Source organism: Macrobrachium nipponense, chromosome 4 (genome assembly GCF_015104395.2).
Source record: "Macrobrachium nipponense isolate FS-2020 chromosome 4, ASM1510439v2, whole genome shotgun sequence".
NCBI classification, from domain to species: Eukaryota; Metazoa; Arthropoda; class Malacostraca; order Decapoda; family Palaemonidae; genus Macrobrachium; species Macrobrachium nipponense.
Window position 1 is genome coordinate 86826686 of NC_061100.1, and position 21336 is coordinate 86848021.

The 21336-nt window shown below is 46.0% G+C and overlaps 1 protein-coding gene across 3 annotated transcripts in view; it reads left to right on the plus strand.

Moving 5' to 3' along the window:
- The window catches only part of LOC135210986 (transmembrane protein 17B-like), a 708558-nt gene that overhangs the window by 626305 nt on the left and 60917 nt on the right, over positions 1-21336 (plus strand). The window lies entirely within an intron of this gene.

Genomic DNA, 21336 nt, shown 5'->3' on the forward strand with positions numbered 1-21336 from the left:
ATGAGGTGGGGCTATTTGTAAAAGGACCTCAGGTTTGTATAGTTAGGAAAAATGCAATTTTGGACAAATTGTCATTTGTTTCCGACACGGCATACAAACCTTCGGTCCTTTTACAATAGGAAGACTCACTTCTTGGTGGGTGGAATCTGAGTCTTTTGTGAACAGACTGGTGTTCGCCCAACCTTGGAAGCCTCCCTGGTCGTAAAGAGGGGAGGGATCCAAGCCTCTGTCCGATTGATCGGGGTGTGCACCAGCAGGATCAATGGTCAGACCTCTGGACCTCGAGTACTAAGAGAGGGGTCATGCGCATCTCTTCGTACCAGCAATGTAAGAACTTGTTCCTGTACAGGAGCAAAGTTAAAGTCATGGTTTTGACTCTTGTAGGCATCCACTTCCCCCCCTTGTAGAAGGAAGTGGTGGATATTCTGCTCCCATCCCTCGTGCAAGGGATAGGATGGGGCTCTGTCGTATAGCTCACCGGCATCTCGTCCTTCTCCGCAGGGTGATGACCGTATCCCTCTACCCACAGGTAGAGAGGAAGAAAAGATAGAAAGAGAAGAACCAGTCACTTCCTCATCACTATCTATTCATACAGTCACACCAGGACTCGATGCTGTTCAGCCTGCTAGGGTGGTCTGGGTTCGCTAGACGACGTGTTGAGCAGAACCACCACGGGTCCTAAGGAAACCGATCCAAGGACCTATGGGCAATATCCAATAGGTATAGGAAGTTGCCGGTGGTCTGGTTGTACCAGACCACTGCCTTACCATACCTGCGCCACGGAGAAGTTCTTACGAAACGCCGACGAGGGCCAATACTTCTAACTTCGTGAGTTGATCCGGACGGGACGTAACGGATGTCGTCACTACCATCAGCCTCATACGCCCTCCTGAAGACCTCACGCAGCCAGGACGAAAGAGTGTTCTTGATACTTCTTTCTTGTTGACCCCGTTGCTAACGAAGAGGCGTCGACCCTCAGGCCCGAGGTGTCGAGTTCTCTTCAGATAGCGCCGTAGCGTCCTCCCAGGACAAAGCAGCATCTCATCCACATCATTATCTGCATGACGTTCCCGTACTCTCTTCGCCGATGCCAGGTCCAGCAAGACGAGGTTCATTCGAGTTCCCTGGTTTGGCAAGACCTTTGGAAGCTGCTACTAAGCAAGGAGATCTCGAACGAGTTCGAGATGTCCAATCCCGTCAGTTTCAGGAGGAGCGACAAGGCGGCTCTGTATCCTTGACTGTGGGAACTTAGAGGAGCTTCCTCGGCGAAGAAAAACGAGGAAATCCGCTACCTGCTGAAGATTGGCTCTGAGAGGAGATGGGCCCCGTCTACGACACCAACCACCGAAGACGGCCGACTTCCCCTGGTACACAGCTGCAGAGGACTGACGGACGTTTCCAGCCATCTCTGTTTTTGCGCAACGAAAAAGCTTCTCGTTCGCAAGAGAAGGTGGATAACAGCCAGCCGTGAAGACGTAGAAACTGGACTGCTCGGTGGTACCTCTCGACGTGTGGCTGGGCGAGAAGGTTGTGCCAATGGGGAATCTCTCTCGGTTCTCTTACGAGAAGAGCCTGCAGGTCCGGATACCTGAGATTCGGGATGACCAGTGCTCGACTGATCACCTTGCGAATCAGGCTGAACGGGGGAAAGGCATAGGCGAAGAGGTTGTCTCCACGGGTGTTGAAGAGCGTCCTCTGCAGCTGCCCATGGATCCGGCACGGCCGAGAAGAACACCTGGAGCTTCCTGTTGTCCGGATGGCGAACAGATCCTCGAATGGTCGCCCCCCTACAGGTCGAAGAGCCCCTTTTCCGCCACGTCCTGGTGTAGAGACCGTTCGGTCCTTATCACCTGATCCCGACGGCTGAGCGTGTCTGCTACTACATTCCTTCCCTGGAATGTAGCGTGCCGACAGCTCTATTGAGTGTGCCTCGGCCCACTCGTGCACCTGCCGAGTCAACTGATACAACGGGAGAGACACTAGGCCCCCCCTGTTTGTTGACGTAAGCCACCACCGTGGTGTTGTCGTACATCAACACCACTGGTGTCTCATCAAGCGGTCCTGGAACTCTTGGAGAGCAAGGAACGCTGCCTTTAGTTTCCAGTACATTGATGTGAAGGTGCTTGTCGTTCTCGTACCACACTCCTGAAGTCCGCAACTCTTCCAGGTGTGCGCCCCATCCCTCGGTCGATGCGTCTGAGAGCAGCTGCATGTCCGGGGGGAGAGTGCGCGGAGCACTCCTCTTGAGGGGTTCCTGTCGTCCAGTCACCTGGCTAGGTCCTGCCTCACCTCCTGTGTCAGTGACCAAGGGAGGCTTGGGGGAGGGGGGTCCGTCGCCTGTGACCAACTCTCCTTGGTCTCCCTGAAGAGACCGCAGGTGAAGACGCCCGTTAGGGACTGGCTTCCCGATGACGAACAGGTGTGTCCGATCACGACTTGCCATTGCTGAGCTACCTGTTCCTGCCGAGACAGGAACTGGTTGGCCGCCTCCCTGAATCTGCTACCGTGTCGATCAGCATACCCAGGTACTTCATCCTCTGCTTGTGCTCGAGATCGGACTTTTCGAAGTTCAGAGCGATCCCCAGATCGCGACAGAACTCGAGCAGTCGATCCCTGTCCTGTAGCAACTGCGAGCGTTAGCTCGCCAGGACTAACCAATCGTCGAGATACCCATCAGACTATCCCGTGCGAATGGCCACAAGCAGACACCAGAGTGAACACTTGCGTGAACAGTGTGCGGTTGAGAGACCGAAGCAACGTGGCCTGAGCTGGTACACCGTCCCGTCGAGGATGAAGCGGAGGTACTTCCGAAGGACGATGAATGGGTATTGTAGATACGCATCCTTCAAGTCCACTGAAAGCATGAAATCGTTCTCCCTGATAGAGTCGAGCACTGAGCGTGCCGTCTCCATCGTGAACCGGGTTCTGGCGAAACCAACCGGTTCGTGAGGAGAGATCTATCACTGGGCGCCAGCCTGTCGTAGACCTTTTCCACCAGGAAGAGTCGGCTGTAAAGCCCGGTGGTTGATCCGTACCGATTTTCTAGAGTTTCTCTTGCTCAGCATGGTCTTGATCTCCTGTCTCAATGCTACGTCCTTCGATGCTCCTGGAGCGTACGCCCGCTGATGGTACCGGGTCCCCATGGCTGTGGCCAGGCACCCCCCCCCTTCCGGCAGCAGTGAGGGGGGAATGCCGTCCTTCCACTGTGAACGTCGTCCGTTGGGGCTGATCGAGACCTGACAGGAGAGAGCCGATACCGCTCCGACTCATTCCAGTCCTCGTCGAGGTCGAAACCTCAGGAGGACTGAAGGGATATAATAACTGCGATGTCCGAAGACACGTAGAAACGCCTCTGTCGCAGTAGAGGAGGCGAAGGAGCTTGTTCGACCGTCCAGAAACCGAGGGGGCCTTCTTGTCCGGAGACGAGAGACTACCTGGCTCAACACAGTCGGCAAGCTCCGATCGCGGCCGCCCCACCGTCGATTTGGGTTCCCTCTCGGGCCCCAAACCGACTCGAGCCGAGACGTGGCTCTGCTGGTGGGAGCGGCGATCCTTCCCCGAGGTCATTGTGCTGACGAATCGCGCCGTAACCTCGGCAAAAGTTCCTCTGGATCTCGGAAGTCACGGCATCTTGCAGAGTGGGTACCGTTAAGCCCTTCGAACAAGAGCATATTCCGAGAACCTTCCTCCTAAGAAGGGGGAACAGCGACAGCCCTCTCGGTCTTCCCCATCCACTTGCGGCATACGTCCTGGCCGGTCCAAGAACCGTTGCCTGGCACGTAGGGCGTCGTGGTGGGATCATGAGGGGCGCCCCTCCCCTTCACGATCACTCCTCAATACCTCGCTCCTCCCCGGTGTAACCCGAGGAGGTTGAAGGTACGGGAGAGGCAGACCTGACGCTCCCTCGTCGCTCGTGGCAGGACCAGCAGGCTTGGAGGGCTGAAGGCGATCGTCAAACCCGCGGTGACGATCGAGCTGCAGGCCTGGTCGAACCGTCTCGCTGTGGAGAACGGCTGGACTGAGCACAGCGGCATGATCTCGAGTGTCAGAAGAGCTGGTGCTGGTTGCCAGTACCCGATCGCTCTCTGTGAGAGCGACGGTCAGGCGACCTGCAGGCTCCACTGTCGCAGTGAGACCGGTGCTTGTCCTCACGGCACGTCACGTCGCTGGTTCCAGCCGTGGCTGGCACCGGCGAACGGGAGGACCTCTTCCCAGCCTCAGCCCGTGTCGGTCGTGGACCGTCACGTCCCCGGGTAGCCAGCTGTTCACCGCGAGAGTGAGAGCTGGTCTGGTGAGAGTCGCCTGAGCGGCTGTCACCAGTCTTCCGCCCCGTGCCGTGAACCTGACGCTGAGCGGACTCAGAGGTCTGGTTCCTGGCTGCACGGTCGCTGTTAGGCGACCGTACACTCGGTACCCTCCCATCCGCGAGCGAGAGGCCGAGACGGACCCTGATGCAGTGGCAGAACCACTGACGCCAGGCGAGGAAGATACCGGTGTTAGCCGGTACCCATCTGGTCCCGTAGTCTTCTTCCTTGCGGAAGAAGAGACGGGCCCCGCTCCCGAAGGAGCAGGAGGACCAGCGGAAGCAAACCCTCCCGTCCCACCGAGGTGAGACGGGTTCCCCGAGAAGCTCCCGAGGAAGCTTCTTAGGAGGGAGGAGGCAACCTTCTTCTTCCTCGGGCTGTAAAGGCCTTAGAAGTCGAAGGGGAAGAAGGAAGGCGGCGGCTGACGACCATGAAGAAGATGAATTGACGACGACCACGACACCTTCCTCCTCTTCTTCGTCAGCTTCCTCAGGACAGACGTAAGATCTGCTATCCAGGGCGGAGCCGGGGCTGCTGTAGCCGAAGCCACAGGGCCCCGGACGCACCTGTACAGACAGACCACAGTCTGGGGTAGTACCACCACGACAGGGAGGCGACATCAGCAGGTTATGGGCATCTCAGGAACAGCAGGCACGGCAGCACATCCTCGTAGGGACCGCCAGCGCAGCAACGGCAGGAACAGCCACGCAGCAACGCAGGGATCGCCAGCGCAGCAACGGCAGGAACAGCCAGCGCAGCAACGGCAGGGACAGCCAGCGCAGCAACTGCATGGACAGTCAGCCCAGAATCGGCAGGTACGGCAGGCAGCACCGGAAACACAGGAAGTGGAGCAGCAGGCAGCAACATCCTGTTACCGGCGGCAGGTCCAGGGGCGAGTTCTAGGGCAGCGGAAGTGTGTGGTCGCTGCAGCGCGGCAACCACGAGCGGCGCGGCACGCGCCCCCTTCTCGGTACGGTGAACGGCACTTCACAGCGGCTGTAGGCAAGACTGTTACCCACGCGAGGCGAGTACACCAGGTGAGGAGGGACGTCGTCACCTGGTTGCGTGGTCACCACTCCATGGGTGACCGCAATATGCCCAGACATAGAACCGCCGCCCCTGGACACCAGCACGCTCTGCAATTGGAAGGACGCCCATACCTCACCAAGGTCCACCCTCGTGGCAGTATCACCTGGGGAAATAAAAGTAGTAGCGATTAATTGTGGGGAAATCCCCTCGTGCGGGGGTTTGATCCCTCCCGAACGAGTGGAAGACCCCTAATACAATTGTACATCGGGCACCGAGCGCCCTCCCCCGCGCTCGACGGATCGGGCGAGGAGAAGAACGCCGATAACCTCCCCCCCCCCCCCCCAAGGGGAAGAGTCATCAGTGGGAACTGAGCGGGGGGGGTTCTCGTTCCCCTCCCCCGCACAGTACCCATGTACCCAACAACAAAATAAGAGCTCTAGCAATCGTGCCATCGGCACGAATACAAGGCATACGGATCAATTCCCTGACTGAGCGGAACTTGAACCAATAATATTGATGCAATCATAATAAGGAACAAAATGAAAATGCATCTTGCAAAACGATTCACTTCACAATGAAAAAGGGCTCGGATCGAGCGCATTTGCGCCCTCGGTACCGAGCGTAAGGGTGAAAGGTTTCATTCCTTACCTTATGAATCAAGGTTTCTGGAAACCTTGATCCATAACGAATTGATGCAATCAACAGATATATGAAAATGAAAAGACTACTGCGCTTGCGATTTCACTTCATACAATCAAAAAGAGAAGGATCAATTCCCGTGAATAACGGAACATTGATCCCAGTCAACAATGCAATCTCAATAACAAAATGAAAATGAAAAAGAACTGTACTTGCGATTTCACTTCATTCAAAATAAAAAGGGGAAAGGATCAATCTCCGGGCAAGCTCGGAAACTGATCCAAAATGAGTATTGCTACAATAAAAATAATCTATGAAAATGAAAAGAATACTGTACTTGCGATTCCACTTTCATACTGAATAAGTTTCCGGTGCCGATAGTATTCGTTCGCAACGGGCCACACAGGTCAAAAAAAATATAAATTGAAAAAAAGAAGTACTTACTTTATTACATTCATCTACACATTTCAACCAATATACGCCTCGGAGCGAGCGCTCCCGCCCTCGGCACCGAGCATACACAATACGAGGATCATTCTGGGAAAATGAATTCCCGCAATTACGCCCTTCAGTCCCGGCACTCGGGTAATCGGAGAGCGTTGTGCAGCAAGATCCTTTATTCACAATTGAAATCAATGAAATGATTGTACTTACAATTCAGTTTTCACTAGATACATCGAAAAAGAAAAACACAATCATGCGAAAGCAAACGCGATGAAGCGGGCAGAGAGCGATGATACACGTCCCACACGCCAGCAGGCCGAAAGCAAAAGTGATTTGTTTACCTCCCAGTCGCGCGCGCGCGCCTGTCGGACAAGCAGTTAACTACCGAACCCCTTGTTCGAAAGCTTACGACCTATCCAGCTGCCGCTAGTACCTTCCTATTGTAAAAGGACCGAAGGTTTGTATGCCGTGTCGGAACAACTGTGTTTTAAAAGTAATTTCATATTCAGAGGTCTTGAAATTACTTAAAATTTTCCTGTTAAATTTCAGTTTTCTCATATGAAAGATACTTCTCACAAATTGGGAGTTTCAGAAACTGGCCAAGCTAGGTCTAAAGTTTCATATTGTGTACGGGTAAATGGAATTCTTATAATTTAAGTGGTTTTAGGAAATGGACAAGGTAAGTTTCAATCATGATACAGAAAATATTTTAAAGGGTTCTGGTAAGGGACTGTGAATCCGCACAAAAAATAAAACTTTTTATCTTCACGAGACCAAACTTAACTTTATATTATAAAAAAATATAGTTACAGAGAGCAGTAAATAAAATTGTCTAAAAGCATATACAGTGGTACCTCGAGATACAAAATATAAACAATGAAATACTACAACAATTTGGACCATTCAATACCTAACTTAATACGTACTGCTAATATACCTGTAAATAAAGTGTATTAGTGTACATGGTATACAAGAAATACTGTACGTACATACGTACGTATGTAGTAAAATGTGGAAGCTTACCTTTTGAGTGAGGCTATCTCCAAAAGTGGCGACAGAGGAGGAGGACAAACGGCAGATACGTACGTACACTTAACTTTACGAAACTCATAAAAATGTTTAAAAAAATGTTAGGAAAACATACATAAACTAAACTTTACGTAACACATTAACAAAACTGTAACACTTAACTTTACAAAAAACTAAAATAAAAAAAATTTTGTCTTTTTTTTATTTTTACATTTTTTTTACTTTTTTATATTTTACCTTTTTTTTAAATTTATTTATTTATTTATTTATTTTTCTTTTTACAAAATTTCAACTTCTTCACCACTTTCAACTTTCTGTTTTTTAGTATTACCTGGTTCTTCCTTTTTGCTTACTACTCCTACTAAAGGCCTCTTTAAGAAAATAACTATCCAAGGAAAGTTGCTTCTGCCTACTTTTGACAATGTTCCTGAAACGACTCAGGTAAACGTCATCGAACTGTGCAAGCATACGACGTGTGTAAGCCTTTTCAGGGTGTCTCTTTTCTACGAATGATTGTACCTTATGAAAATCAGCTAGAGCATCCTTAATTTCTGCCATTGTCATAGGGTCATCCTCCTCCTCGCTGCTGCTAGAGAACTCCTCTTGAATGACGTTATGTTGCATGGCCTCCAACTCCTTCAGGTCATCCATCGTAAGCTCCTCTTGGTGCTCCTCGAGGAGGTCGTTGATGTCGTCCTCGTCAATGACCCGCCGCATGGACTTGCCGAGTGCAACGATCTCGTCAAGACCTGGTTGCAAAACAGTTTCAGGATCGTCAACTGTTTCTGAATCTGCAGCACCAGCTTCGCCCACGTCGAATCCCTCGAAGTCTCGGGCGGATACGGCATCAGGCCAGAGTTTCCTCCACGAGGAATTCAAGGTTCGCCTCGAAACCTCCTGCCAAGCTTGGTCGATGAGTCGGATGCATATCACAACATCGAAATGCTCCTTCCAAAATTCACGCAAGGTTGAGGTTTGTGGGTATCGGTTGATGTCGCAAACATTCTCCTTTGAAAAGATGTTTCGTATACAGCTTCTTGAAGTTCGATATCACTTGCTGGTCCATGGGCTGGAGGAGAGGGGTGGTGTTAGGCGGAAGATAAAGAACCTTGATGAAGGAATACTCCGCTAGGATATCTTCCTCGAGGCCAGGAGGGTGAGCAGGGCCATTGTCCAACACCAGCAGCACATTTCAGAGGGAGGCGCTTTCTTTCTTCCAAGAATTTCTTCACTGTCAGGCCGAAACACAGATTTACCCACTCGGTGAACAAAAGCCTCGTTACCCAGGCTTTCGCATTAGCCCTCCACATCTCTGGAAGCTTCTCCTTAAGTACTTTGTGGGCCTTGAAGGCTCGAGGAGTCCCTGAATGATACACAAGTAGGGGCTTTACCTTGCAATCCCCACTGGCATTGGAACAAAGTGAGAGCGTAAGCCTGTCTTTCATAGGCTTATGCCCGGGTAGCTTCTTCTCTTCCTGCGTGATGTACGTCCGACGAGGCATTTTTTTCCAAAAAAGGCCAGTCTCATCACAGTGGAGGACTGCTTAGAAACTGTAGCCTTCCTTGATCATCATCTCGTCGAACGTCTTTTTAAAGGCTTCGGTCGCTTTCGTGTCCGAGCTGGGCGCCTCCCCATGCTGCACCACCAAATGGATGCCAGAGGGTTGTTGTTGATGTCCGTTCTCCTCTGTCGTCTTCAGCCTGGGCAATCAAATCGCCGAAAATAGCGCTGGCCTTGTGGCAGATTGCTGTCTCCATTCTCGTATCGCCAGCGATTTCTTTGTCTTTTATCCAGACAAGAAGAAGCCTTTCCATTTCATCGTGCGCGTGGGTCCTCTTGCTGGACAAAATAGTGACGCCCTTGGAAGGTGTAGCTGGTTTGATGGCATCCTTCTGCTTAAGGGGGCCGGCCGGAACCCCTATATATGGTGGTATAGGGCGAAAAATGCAAAGTCATGAAAAAAATCATGGAGCTTCATATGGCAATTGAGAATACGTATACGAAATATTTCGTCAAAATTCCTCTTACTTTCGTAGTTACAGGGAAATTAGTTAACATAACTCAATAAGCCTAAAACACTGATCCGTACAAGAAAATGCAATATTTCTTCTATTATTGTAAATTTTTATAATTATTGTTAAAGAAATTGGGAGAGAAATGGCATTGTAGACATCCACGAGTCGAGGAAGGAGACTTCAGGCTCAGCTACCAAGTCCAGTCATGAATTAGTGCGATCACAGACATCAAGTAGTTTACACGTTCCATTTCACCTCTTGACATTCGCTTGCCTTTGACGTATGTTTATGTATGTTTCGGCAAGAATTTCATCATGCCAATGAGGAAAGGACAAGGAAAACATCTCGCTAACATACAGACGAAGAAAAATCGCTCTAGTATTATTACAGAATATCATAATATACTCGTAGTTAGGGAAGAGAGAGGGTAGGGTTGCTTAGTAACGCCCCCTTCTTGCCTGACAGTACACGTCACACTGTGCCCAAGTCTACGATCTTTGAGCAAAGAGATCTTCATTTATGATAAATAACAAAGTTTTAGTTTTTTAATACCCAAAATGGAATATGAAATTCATAATAATCATGATTTATTAAATTGTCTTTGTAATAAAAGAGTACACCTTCGAGTTTCACCTCTAACATTCTCTTGCATTTACGTTTGTTTATCTTTGTTTCGGGCAAGAATTTCTTCATGCCAAAGAGGAAAATACAAGGAAAACATCTCGCTAACATACAGAAGAAGAAAATTCGCAGTAATAAGCAGAGTTAGTGAAGGGGTGAGAGAGAATTGTGTTGGAAGGAGTGCCCCATCTTGCCTCAAGCAGTGCCCCAGGCTGCAATATATGAGCAAAGGGATCATCATTTTTTATTAAATTATGATAAATAAAATAGTTTTGGTTTATTAATACAAAAAAAAGAAATATACATTCATAATAATCATTATTTATTAACATTGTCTATATAGAAATATGAAGGAAAACTTTGAACGCCCGTATCTCAAAACTATACTTATTGACCTTCAAAATCTATCTTCTCACTTAGTTTTAAAGCTATAACATTGGAATTTGGTATATAACTCAGAAAGACGTTATAAAACAATCAAATAGAGCACTTTTTTCCAATTTTTGTTTCGCCTTTTTTTTATAAATGTTTTCTCCTGATTTATAGGGTTTATTTTTTTACCATATTGAAAAATTCATATCTAGCAAAAAAATGACTTTTAGAAAAAAAACTCTCCATTCGATTGGAGGTCTACATCAGGTCTATATATGGTAGTAATCCCAGGTCTTAATAGTATTAAATATCAAGGGAGGAGATAGAATTTGAAAAATGGTTATTTTCGGGATAAATCGCCCTGGCGTCACAAAACCGAAGGTCAGAGGCGAAAATCATATGCGGTTTGGAGATGTCCCAAGTCACCTTCTTAAGTGGTATGAATATCAAAGTCCTGTCCTTAAAAAATGGCATTAGCCAGCCGGCCCCCTTAAGGATGGTGCCTATTGTCGACGGATTTCGGCCGTATTCCTTGGTGATCACACTCAATCGCATACCAGCTTCATACTTCTTGATAATCTCCATCTTCGTCTCCAAAGAGAGCATCCTCTTCTTTTCGTGAATTTCAAGTTTCTTGGAACCCATGACTATGTATATACTGTACGTAATTATGTTATGTAGTACGTAGTATACATATGGAGTAAAGTTCTCACACAACACGATAAAGTATACTACAACGAAATCACTATCGAAAATACGTTAATAAACAAAATCGTTAGAACGAACGAATACCACGTGCGTACAATACAGATGATGCCATAATAATATACCGTAGACTTCAGAAATTTAAAAAGCTAAGATCTACAGGAAAAATAAAGAAAAGATATACAGTTGAAATTTAAAAAGATAATATCTACAGGAAAAATAAAAAAGATATACAGTTATATGTAATGATTATAACTTTCATACTCGAATTTAAGATTTTTGTAGATTTGGAAGACAAGGCAGCTTTGTTGTTTTCTCAAGTATTGTAGTTAAATTATGAGTTGCCATGTTATGCTTTCAACCATGCCATGATCATGTGTACCATGTATATCAAAATTATGGATTTGAAATACTCCTTCTAGATTGCATTTATATACACTGTAATGCACTGCAGTTGTTTTATTCTCTTGTGTACATTCAGAATCCCACTGATATGGAGAAATATTTATGACTGGCTACATTGACATGGAGAATCATTTATAACTATTTACATGGACAATAGTGCAAATTATAGGTATCTGTTCAATTTCATATATGTAATTACATAGCTGTAGGTTTTCAACCATGGCAGCTTAAAAATTTAAAATTCTCTGTAGCACTTCAATTGTGACAAACCCCGCCCACTTTCAGGGAAGAAGAGGAACTTAGCAAAGCACTCAATTTGTTTTTTGCTGGCTCCTTACAAACATTGGGTGTTCTCTGCAGACTTTCTTCATCATTTTATGGGAATATTTTCAGGAAATTGGTGAAGTATTTGAATTTTGTTGTGGCCTTCAATCTTTAGTTGACATTATTCCAGCTTTTTCTAGATTGTAATGTTGAACTCTATTTCTTCTTGCATTTTTTTTGTTTGCCGTGGGGAATGTAAGACTAGGTTAACTAAGTCGTCATACAACTCATTCTAAGTGTGTTAAATGTAGGGGGCAAGAGTGTAATAAGGAAAATACTTGCATTGAATGTCAGGAGTGGGATGATAAGAAATGGAGTGTTAAAATCTCCCTTAGACAAGCTTGAGAAGGAGGAAAAGGGAAAGGTGGCCTTTAGAGTAAAAAATAGGGCTAATTTAAAGTCTGCTCTTTTGACTAGGCTAGTAGATGTTAATACTATCCCTTCATCACTGGTTCCTGCTATTTCTCCTGTCCCTAGCCCTCCTACTAATTTACCACATACTTCTTTGCCTGGTTTCCATGCTTCCAAACCCAATCCCATTGCCAGTCTTGAAGTTAGGTTTGATCAGAAACTGAATTTAGTGGTTAGTGCAGTGGTTGAAGTACAGGCGGTCCCCGGGTTATGACGGGTCCGGCTTACGACGTTCCGAGGTTACGACGCTTTTTCTTAAATATTCATTGAAAAATCCGCCCTGGGTTACGACGCTTGTTCCGAGGTTACGACGCTGACGCTTCCGACGCTCCGAGTTTACGACGCTTTTAAAAAACACATACTATGATAAGATAAGAATCCTTTATAGTTTAGCACAGTTTCTCTCTCTCTCTCTCTCTCTCTCTCTCTCTCTCTCTCTCTCTCTCTCTCTCTCTCTCTCTCTCTCTCTCTCTCTCTATACTACAAAGATGTATGTTTTTTAGTATGATAAATAAATGATTTACTATTTTCAAATATTAATATTAATTTATACAGCAATAATATCAATTCATTAAAGAAAATACCATAGTGAATTAGTAAGATTTTAGCTTATACTTAAAAAATTATGGAAGAATGAAGGAAATCCCAGTCTTCTTGAAGTAACTTCCAGTAACCTTTTTCGAGATCCAGGTACTAAAACTGTCAGCTATATATCAAGTTCTGTGACAGCCAAGAGGGGGAAGAGCTGGGGGAGAGCTGCAGTGTTGCAATCACGTGGTCCTGACATTTCCCCCCCCCCTCTCTCTCTCTCTCTCTCTCTCTCTCTCTCTCTCTCTCTCTCTCTCTCTCTCTCTCTCTCTCTCTCATTTACTGAGACTCAAGATTTTTTATGTACTTGTACTATTTGTTCTTAATACTTTCAAATAATAATAATAATAATAATAATAACTGTAATTACAAAATTCATATGTGATAGTATTTTAAAGAAATACAATACGTACTAATCTATCCATGTCACTTTTAATTAAGGTTAACTCTCTCTCTCTCTCTCTCTCTCTCTCTCTCTCTCTCTTTTGCCACACAAGATAATAATGTGTCATACATAGTGGTAACTCCCTCCCTCTCTTTCGCTGGAAGCGTTATAAACAGAGAGAGATAAACACTCTCTCTCTCTCTCTCTCTCTCTCCTCTCTCTCTCTCTCTCTCTCTCTCTCTCTCTCTCCTTTACCGAGATGAAAGAATTCCTCTAGACACCTGAGCCATTCTCTCTGAGCCTGGTCACGTGAATAGAGGACTGTCTCCTTTGGAACTTTATCATCCCGAGTCATGGCTGAGGCGGTGAGCCTTGCGTAGCCGATGAACGGAGGCTGAAGGTCTTCCGGGTAGAACTCGAAGTCCTCGATCCTTCGAGTTCCACATTCCGGGATAGAAATGAGTCCGTCTTGGAAGGGGGCGTATGACGCTACTCTCCAAGGGTTGTTCATTGAGAACGGAGGTAGAGAGTCATACGGGGGAAGCTGGGCTCCACCTGAATTGAAAGGTGGAGGAGAGGCTAGAGGAGCTTGGCTCAGTCCGGCTATAATGCTGTCTTGGGAAGTAATCCTATCCGACAAACGAGAGATCATTTGTTCCATGCTACTTTTCAGAGACCCAACCAGGTCGCCCACCTGTTGTAACAGACCAGCATTGGAGTCCAAAGCCGGAGCTGCTGCGGAGGTGGAGGGGTAGCTCTGAATTGGAACCAAAGGTAGCGGAACTGACGACTCTGCCGGAGTGTGAGATCTCTCTCTGGAGGATTTACTCCTCGAGGACTTAGAGCCGGACCCAGAAGCCTTAGACTTCTCTGCTCCGGGATTCCTAGCCGGAGACTTACGAGAGGAAGATGACGACGAAGCCGTCTTCTTAGACGACGACGACGTCTTTGTCAAGGATTTCACTGCTTGACCCTTGACCTTGGGTCTAACTGAAGCGTCAGGAGGAGTATATAATTAGTCACCCGTAAAGCCTTCCTTGGAAGGATTGGAGAGGTTGCAGGAGTAGAAGAAACAGTTGCACCCAAGGGTATCCCTTGGGTGTCCACCTTACCTACCTCGACCAACAGGTCGTCTACACCTACCATAGGTTCTACATTGATATCCAACGTCGCGACTTCCGAGGAGATGTCCTGGCCTTGGTCAGTCAATGAGGCAGCCAGCTGTTGTGGGGATAAAGGCGATAGTCGGGGCAGCCTCTACTGGATCGACGTATCCTGTCGCCTTGCCTCCGGGGAAGATTAGTACCGCCAACCTTTTCTCCAGGATGTAGGGCATACCCTTGGCGGCGTTTTTCCCGAAACCGCCGACCCAGGCCCGCAGGGTTGCCAGTGCGGTATCCCTCACGGCCGGCGCCTGGAAGAGAGGGTATTGATTAGATTTAAGAATAACTTAAAACTAAACTAACTTAAAGCATAACTTAAAATTATAGGGGCTATAAAGCCCCTTGAATTTACCTTAAGTTAGAGTGATTGATGTAACACTTAAGCACTAAAACAGATGAGGACCAGCTACCGGAGATGGTATACTTACCCCGTCTAAAAGCTGGCTCACCAGATCGTAACATATGGTACACGTCTCATGGTACCAGACCTGGATGTCCCGTGCGGAGTCGCGCATGGAGCATGGGACCGCAAACTTCGTGTCCACATGGGTCCTGAAGTGTGGCGGCGCATCCCGGATGCTCACAGTTGGTGGTCTGTAAGTGGAAAGACACATGAGTATCTTAAAGAACATCACTTACAGGCTAAAGGACAGAAGAACTCCGTTGCATGCCGGAGCTCGGAAAAAATTTGGGCATAGCCCCTCCCTTAATCGCCTGAATAGGCTATAAACCCCGGAGGTATCCGGTGAAACATGAAGGGAGGGGGAAGGGGGTGGTTTAAGGTACTTAAGATAAACTTAATAGTTTAACATAATAGAACTTAAACCTAAAAGCTCGAACGTACCGGACTAAGTCCAGTGCGTGGCGGAGTGTATAGCTCAGTGAAACGGAGAGGTTAGAAGGGACCGACTGTATGTACCGGTCCACCCCGTGGGGTAGACTAGCACCTTTCCGCTGGATGCCAGGTCTCCGGTGGTAAAGGAGCCCTAGTAAGGTGGGAAAGAGCAAGGGGCATACAGACTCTGGCTAGTAACGGAGCGACGGAGTAGTAACGGAGGGGGGGGAAAGGCCAGTCCCCCCCAGCTTACCATCCGACCGGACCGAGAAGCCGGAGAGGTCGAGTCCAGTCTGGGTCTGTCCCATCCCTCTACCCCCTCCGCCTGGGGGGAGAGGAAGGGAAAGGGGATGGCAAGGCCCTCGGGTCAATGCCGGAGAGAACGCGTAAAGCCATGGGCAGGCCTAACCACCCCCCCCGACCCTATGGAAGAGCGGGAGGGGGGCAAGGTGACTGGGCAGGCGTCTGGCTGCCTAGTGATCACATAGTGACCACGGGGCGATAAGAACAACAACTAAGCATAGACCACAACCAACTGATCAGAGAGATGCTATCGGGAAGCAACCGAGCTGAAAAGCGGTAACATAGAGGCCCAATGGGCCATGACCTAGGCTAAGCGAGCCAGACGCCTAACTAACCTAACAATATCACATAAATATACAAAATGAATAACAAAATGAAAGAAAGAAAACAAAATAGTAGGAGAAAAAATCCAGGAGTGTACGACTAACCCGAAGGCAAGTCTACCACTCAAAGCTAGCCGAGGCCGATATAAGAGCCGTGGCTAGGGTTGGATGGAAGAGCCTACATAAGGTAAAAGACATGCATGCATGACAAAACCGTGTAGACCTTACCCTAAACAAAACGGATAATAAAAATAGAGCGTACAAAAGCCAGGGGAAGTTCTGGGTATGGGCGACCCAGAACGGACCCACCACGAGGCAGAACCATGCTGCCATGCTTCCGACCTAGAGACCGTATTTATACCTAAAAAACGGCAAATACGTACTCAGGGCCGGAAAAAACCAATTAGCAATAAACATTGAGTACTTAACTTAGCTGCTGCGATGGCTGCACGCTCCATGGTAATAAAATCCAAAGGAAAGGGCACAAAAACACAGAGAAGAAAATGGCACGTGTGTCTCGTGTGCGCTAACTGAAAAGGATGGCCACCAGAGGCGCAGCAGTCGGCAGCATGGGATGGAGTGGTAGTGGTAGGTGCTGCCCACTCTGTGGGTCGGCTCTCCTCTTGGGGGATTTTGTAGTGGGAGAATTCTATTGGCATTTGGCTCGTGGTAGTGGTCTCACTCGCCATAGTGTTCATACCGACACTCTCTGGGAGAGTGAGCGAGTCAGTTATACTGACCTTTTTCTTTATTTATTTATTCTCTGGTATGTGTTAGTACATTTACCCTAGAAATAATAGATTAAAGGATATTTCGCTGGCGACACGAGCCAATCGCCCAGAAATAGATTTTTCCTTACGTCAAAATCCCTTTATTGATAATTTCAGTGATTTAATAATAATAATAATAATAATAATAATAATAATAATAATAATAATAATAATAATAATAATAATAAAACTTTAATTACAAAATTCATAATGGTCGTATTTTAAAGAGATGAAAATGACCTTTCCATTTCACTTGTAAGGATAATTCCTCTTTCTTACTGAGATGAGAGAATTTTTATGGTAGATGCATGTGTTTATTATATTTTAAATCAAATAATAATAATAATAATAATAATAATAATAATAATAATAATAATAATAATAATAGAAGTAGTAATAATACGATAACTAATTTCAAAAGAAAATTCTTCCCTTTGTCTTTTTCTGTATCAATTTCCCCACCTCAACTCCAGTGACACTCAAGCTTAACAATGCCATACAATGGTCAACGAATTTAATGGTTTTAGGGTAGTAATCTCTCTCTCTCTCTAAATCTCTCTCTCTCTCTCTCTCTCTCTCTCTCTCTCTCTCTCTCTCTCTCTCTCTCTCTCTCTCTCTCTCTCTCTCTCTTACTGAGATGAGATCATTTTCATGGACGTGTATGTAATAAGTTTATCATTAATATTTTCCAATAATAATACTATAAGTACAAATTTCATATCTGAGTATTTTAAATACAATAATCATTCCATTTCTCTCTTTTAAATACTGTAAGGACAACTCTCTCTCTCTCTCTCTCTCTCTCTCTCTCTCTCTCTCTCTCTCTCTCTCTCTCTCTCTCTCTCTCTCTCTCTCTCTCCACAAGATACTTGTCATACATTTGGTGTTTCTATTTCTTCCTTTTATCTCTTTTGCTCTCAGCAAAAGAATTGATAGGCAGACAAACATAATTGCACAGTCCTCTCTTTCTCTCTTCTCTGGAGAAATATATGTATTTATGGGAGGGGGAAAAAGTTGCCTACAGACGTTCATTTCAATCTATTGAAACCAAAGCAAAGGAGTTATTTCTCTCTCTCTCTCTCTCTCTCTCTCTCTCTCTCTCTCTCTCTCTCTCTCTCTCTCTCTCTCTCTCTCTCTCTCTCTTGTATTTTAATGAAAATATACAGTAATTTGTGAATACACAGTGTTGCATATGAAAAAAAGTAAATTAGTGATAATTTTAGAGATACGGCCCTAAGAAAAATTGCAAATTAGTAGTGAAATTTTCCCTGTGGACATGTTTTCAAGAACGTCGTTCCGGCTTACTACGATTTTTGGGTTATGACGCGTCTTAAGAACGGAACCCCCGTCGTAACCCGGGGACCGCCTGTATGGGTGTCCCTAAAGGTGCTTTCAGACAAAGTGTCTTCTAGTGTACATAGTGATAGTATTGTGCAAGTGGAGTTTGTGGCTAGACGAAGGTCCTTGTCCTACTCCCCTGAACCTGGGAGAAGACATACTGGATGTCCAAGGGAAGCCAGTGGGGTTTCCCCATAGGTAGTCATCTCCTCAGTAGTCTGTTGCCCAATCCCAGGCTTTGACAGACAGCCGTTGGAAAGGCATCAGAATGAGTGCTCATCACCTCTTGTTGTATTTGGAAGGTTGCAGCCTCGACAACCTCTCGCCCTTTCAAGAGGTATTCTGATGACCCAGACCACTCCCCGCTTCCAGTCAAAAGGCATAGCTGAGCCTCCTTCTGCCTCTACTTCAGCTCAAGCTCCTGTACCAGCTTGGGACAGCCTAGAGTCATTTTCACTGCATGTTGAGCACCCATTTTTGGTCCTCAGGCACTCAAATGACAGTCATCTTACTCTAAGCACCTCTGCCTATAGGCACCCTTCACCACCAGAGCGCTTGGCACCCAATTTCGAGCATCAGACACCTGCTTCGAGCTTGTGGTGCCAGCTCTCGTTTGCTCGGTGCCACCTTTGCCTTCTCAAGCACACACTTCAGTTCAGAAAGATCCTTTGTTAAATCTATTAAGCGTCAGCTGGCAGCTATTATGGGTCTTTTGCAGAAAGCCCCTGCGGCTCCCAGGGCCTCCCAGCATATATCTTTGTCGGCCATTTCTTCAGATGAAGAGGGTTTTTATCAAGCACCCGCTCCTCCTTTGGCTTATGCTTCCTTTTTCAGATATCTTCTGGCCACCTTTCCTGACTTTTTCATGCATACTGCCCTGGTTTTTCAAGCTTCTACCTTCTTTATGAGGAACCAGTCAGACAACAGTGCTTGACCTCAGAGGACTAGACCTTTCCTCTAACCAGGACCTTAATGACCTCATCAAATCCTTTGATACTTCTAAGCAAAGGAAGTGTGAAAATGTCTCTTGGAATCTCGACATAGTTTCAAAGTGGCTTTCAGGTCCCGCTTTTGAACCTCTTCCCTCCATTTCACTAAGGGATCTTACTAAGAAGACTGTTCCTTGTTGCTTTGGCCACTGCCAAATGTATTGGCAAGCTTCATGACAAGAGAATTGGATTTGCACAAGGAGATGTAGTCTGCTCATTCTCTCTCGGGTTCCTTGCCAAGAGAGGGCCCTTCCAAATCCTGTCCCTGTTCATTCACCATTAAAAACCTAATGGACATCCTTGGACCAGAGGAAGAAGAAAGGCTTCTTTGTTCAGTAAGATCCCTTGGATATTACCTGCAAAGGACCGAAACAATGAGAGGACCTGGTCATCTCTGTTGCTCAGTTAGGAACCCCTCATGTCCGAGATCAGAATGCTTTGTCATATTTTCTGAGATACTTGGTTTCTGGGGCTTACTCTTGGATCCAAGGGGACATCCTGCCTACTTTTAATGTGAGAGCTCATGAGGCCTGGGTTGTTGCTACCTCTCTTCCTTTTAGCAATACAGTCGACCCCTGCTATTCACGGACTCGTCTATTCACAGAATTTTTCTTTGGAACCTATCCATAAATTATTTACGGATTTTTCTGTGGAACATATCTATAAATTATTTGTGGGAACTCTCCTATTCATAGTTTTTATTGCTTATTCATAGAGCAATATTTTGTATTTTTATATTTACTGCACATAATAACATTAAATAATATTGTACAGTAATACTGTACTAATATGTAATACTAGTACATATACGTATTAGTAATAAGATTAAATAACAGAACATAGTACAGTACGTAATTAGTATTAAGATTAAATAACAGTACGTAGTATAGCAATATTAAATAAGGTTAAACATTAATACATAATACACTGGGTACCTGTAATAATAATAATAATGATAATAATAATAAGATTAAATCATATGGGTACTCAGCAGTGATGAATGTTGATTACAGATGGTGATGATGAATTAGCTGTGCAGTCCAATGAATGACGATGAAGATATAAAGATACAACTGCACAGCATAATAGAAGGGTTACATATCCTCTAAGGGCACCTCTTCCCCTTCTTCAGGAGGCACTTCATCAGGGGATTCGGGAGGCTGCGTCATTTTTGAGGTAGTATTTGCACATTTTCACATAGGTGTTATGAGAGGGTGTCATGAGATCATTAAGGCTATTTGAAAAATTAGTTTAGCTTTTCTCTGAATGATCCCATGGCTCTAACATCATCTGCAGCACCTTGGCGGCTTTCCTTAGAATTTTGTGCAGGTCTTGAAATTCATCAAAATCCTGCTTTGTCAGGGGGATAGAGAGTGCATGAACAAGGGCAGAGAGTTCTTCTCCACCAAGGGCCATCGCAAGGTCTCTACTCTTCGTATTCCTTCTCCGTGAAGAAGATGGCACTTTCTGTCACGCCATAATGGGCTGCTACTTCTTTCTGACTTATGCCTTCTGTCAACATTGCAGTAATGTCTACCTTCTCCTTGAGTGTCATTATCTTCCTTTGGTGCTTAGGCTCTTTGCCAGAAGCCTTAGAAGAAGCAGGGCATTTAGGAGCCATCTTGGGGCATGATTCCAAAAAATATGCATAGTCCATAGTACTGTACACAGATATGTGTAGGGGTAGAGATCTTGGGTCATTTGCCTATATCAGTAGTGTACACATACATGTATACATATACATACATAGGTATACAGGCAGTCCCAGGTTATCGGCGGATTGGTTAATGGCAACCCAGTTTTATGGCTCTGGCCTAGCACCATAATATCTGCAATTTATGGGGCCATAACGGGTCAAGTTTCAGTTACTAGCACCATAAAGTGCTAATAATAGAGTTATAGTGCCATAACATACCTAACAGTTGTGCCATTAACTGGTTATCGGCGCCATAAACCCCTGAGTTTTGGTTAATGGTGGGTTTTGCTTATCAACACCCCCCTGTGAACAGAACCCCCGCCGATAACTGGAGACTGCTTGTACATGGTTCAGGCAGTCCCCAGTTATTGGTGGTGGTTTCAATCTCAGCAGGGTGCTTATAAGCGAAAACCACTATTACCTGAAACTTGGTGATTTATGGTTAATGGTGCTGATAACCAGTTAATGGCATCTCCTTTAGGTATATTATGGTGCCATAACTCTATTATCGGCACCTTATGGCGCCGATAACCAGAACTTGGCGCATTATGGTGTTATAAATTGCCAATTTTATGGTGCAAGACAAGCACCATAAAACCGGATCACCATTAACTGAGTCCCCGATAACCGGGGACTGCCTGGAATGT